The following is a 3589-nucleotide window of genomic DNA, read 5'->3' as shown; positions in this document are numbered from 1 at the left end:
TTCCTGTTTTTTGGTCAGGGTTGCAAACAAATTTAATAAAAAGTGATCAAAAAAAATCGCATGTACCCCAAAGTGGTACCAATGAAAACTTCAGATTGTCCCGCAACAAATAAGCCCACACACGGCTCCTGTGGTGAAAAAATAAAAAAGTTCTGGCTCTCAGAATATGGCGATGCAAAATGTGCAGAGTGTTCCAAAAGCGGGTAACATCCGACACCATTTATCAGTGCGACACCGGCCACACATCTATGAATTATTATTTATTTACAGCATTATTATACCCTCTTATTATGCCCTGATGTTCTCCGCACAGATTACACATACCCCCACATTATAAACTGAAATACTAGTAAAACCCCAAACAAAACTACTACCAAGCAAAATCTGCGCTCCAAAAAAAAAATGGCGCTCCCTCCCTTCTGAGCTCTGCAGCGTGCCTAAGCAGCAGTTTGCGCCCACACATATGGCATTGTCATACCTGAGAGAACCTGCTTAACGTTTTATGAGGTATTTGTCTTCAGTGGCATAAACTGGGCACAACATATTATGCACTAAAATGGCATATCAGTGGAAAATTGCAATTTTCACTTTGAACCATCCGCTGTGCACTAACCCCTTTGCGCACTATGATTTAATTGCCCGTCATGGTGCGGCGGTTGATTTATGGAGCCGGCTCACGTGCTGTGCCCGCTCCATACGCTGCAGGAGTCAGCTGTGTATTACAGCTGACACCCGGGACTAACGGACAGGTACAGCGATCGCTCTGTTACAGAAGCCTGTAAGAATAACAATATACTGCAATACATTAGTATTGCAGTGTATTGTACCAGTGATCCAATGATCGCTGGATCAAGTCCCCTAAGGGGATTGATTAATAAAAATCTGTAGAAGAATTATAGTTATTAGTAGTGAGAATTTATTTTTTTTAAGTTATAAAAAAAAAACACCTTTTCCCATTTTTCTTCTAAAGTAATGTGAAAAAATGAACAAAATTGGTATTGCTACGTCCGTAAAAGTCCGAACTATTACAATATACCATTATTTAATTTGCACAGTGAACACCTTAAAAAAATGTAATAATTGACACCGCCAAAATCGCAGTTTTTTTTTTGTCACCTTAGCTCTAAAAAAAAAATGTAATACAACTTTTTAATCACTTTTTATGTACCAAAAAATTGTACCAATAAAAACTGCAGCTCCTCCCGCAAGAAATAAGTCCTCACACCACTCTGTTGATGGAAAAATAAAAAAGTTATGGCTCTTGGAAAGCGGGGAGTGAAAATGTAAAATAAGAAAGCAAAAAATGAATCAGTCCTGAAAGGGTTAATTCATTTCAAATGAAAAAAACGTATGACCCCATGTGGGGTATTGCCGTACTCGGGAGAAATTGCTTTATAAAAAATGGTTGTTTTTTTCCTCCTTTATCCCTTGTGAAACTGAGAAAATTCAACATTTTAGTGGAAAAATGTTGATATTAATTTTCGCGCCCTAATTCTAATAAACTCTACAAAAGACCCGTGGGGTTTAAATGCTCACTATACCCCTAGAAAAATTCCTTGAAGGTTTTTCCAAAATGGGGTCACTTTTGGTGGGTTTCCACTGTTTTGGTCCCTCCAGTGCATTGCAAATGCGACAAGGCACCGAAAACCATTCCAGCAAAATCAGAAATCCAAATGGCGCTCCTTCCCTTCTGAGCCCTGTTGTGGGTCCAAACAGCAGTTTATTACCACATATGGGGTATTGTCGTAATCGGGAGACATTGCTTTACAAATGTTGTGGTGCATTTTCTTCGTTATTCCTTGTAAACATTGAAAAATTTCTATGTTGTTTCAGAAAAAAAGTTAATTTAAAATTTTGCAGACTATATCCAATATATTTAGCGAAAAACCTGTGTGGTCAAAATGCTAACTATACCCCTAGGTAAATACATTAAGGGGTCTAGTTTTCGAAATGGGGTAGTTTATGGGGAGTTTCTATCGTTCTGGCAGCTCAAAGCTTCTCCAAATGTACAGTGGGGCCTAAAACATTTTCAAGCAAAATATGAGTCCTGAAAGCCTCCGGGTGCTCCCTTCCTTTGGGGCCCTGCCGTGTGTCCAAACAACGCATTAGGGCCACAATGTGGGTATTTTTGAAAACAGGAGAAAGAGGGTGATAGATTTTGGGGTGTGTTTCTTCATTTTCATGTTCGCTTTACAAAGAAATCGGTCTTCAAACTAATACTTTTATGAAAAAAGTGAAATTATTATTTTTTTCACCTGTTATGCATTAAATTTAGCAAAAAATTGTGGGGTCAAAATACTTACTATACCCCTAGATAAATACTTTAAGGGGTCTAGTTTTCCAAATGGGGTCATTTGTGGGGGTTTCCATCACTCTGAGACCTATGAGCCTCTGAAAACCTGGCTTGGTGCAGGAAAACAAAATGTACTTCAAATTTATAAAATTATTATTCAATTTGTAAGTCCTCTAAATTGCTGAAAATTTATTTTATTTTTTCAAAAGAGTAAAGAGATGGAAATATATATTTAATTAAAAAAATTGTACGGGAAAATGTTAATTTTTACAAAATTTCTTCCATTTTTCTATTTTTTTATTCATTTCCGCAAATTGTATCAGTCTACTTTTACCACTAAAATAAAGTACAACATGTGATGAAAAAAAACAATGTCAGAATTACTTGGATAATCAAAACTGATAAAGTCAGACATACCAGATTTGATGAACCTGGCTTGGTCATTAACCCCTTAAGGACGCAGCCTTGTTTTGGCCTTAAGGCTCAGAGCCCATTTTCAAATCTGACATATTTCACTTTATGTGGCAATAACGTCGGAATGCTTAAACCTACCCAAGCGATTCTGAGATTGTTTTCTCGTGACACATTGAGCTTCATGTTCGTGCTAAAATTTGGTCGATATATTCAGTGTTTATTGGTGAAAAATTGCAAAATTTAGAGAAAATGTTGAAAAAATAGCATTTTTCAGAATTTAAATGCATCTGCTTGTAAAACAGACGGTTATACCACCCAAAATAGTTACTAGTTCACATTTCCCATATGTCTACTTTAGATTGGCATCGTTTTTTGAACATTCTTTTATTTTTCTTGGACGTTACAAGGCTTAGAACATAGACAGCAATTTCTCATATTTTTAAGAAAATTTCAAAAGCCTTTTTTTTTAGGTACCTCTTGAGTTCTGAAGTGGCTTTGAGGGGCCTATGTATTAGAAACCCTGATAAAACACCCCATTTTAAAAACTAGACCCCTCAAAGTATTCAAAACAGCATTTAGAAATTTTTTTAACCCTTCAGGCATTTCACAGGAATTAAAGCAAAGTGGAGGTGAAATTTGCAAATTTCATTTTTCTTGCTGAATTTCAATTTTATTCAATTTTTTTTCTGTAACACAGAAGGTTTTACCAGAGAAACACTACTAAATATGTATTGTCCAGATTCTGCAGTTTTTAGAAATGTCCCACATGCGGCTCTACTGCGCTCGTGGAATAAAACACAAGCTCTAGAAGCAAAGAAGCACCTAGTGCATTTTGAGTCCTCTTTTTTTATTAGAATATATTTTAGGCAGCATGCCAGGTTT

Source organism: Rhinoderma darwinii, chromosome 3 (assembly GCF_050947455.1).
Source record: "Rhinoderma darwinii isolate aRhiDar2 chromosome 3, aRhiDar2.hap1, whole genome shotgun sequence".
In the NCBI taxonomy this organism is placed as follows: domain Eukaryota; kingdom Metazoa; phylum Chordata; class Amphibia; order Anura; family Rhinodermatidae; genus Rhinoderma; species Rhinoderma darwinii.
Note: the sequence above shows the minus strand (reverse complement) of the source record.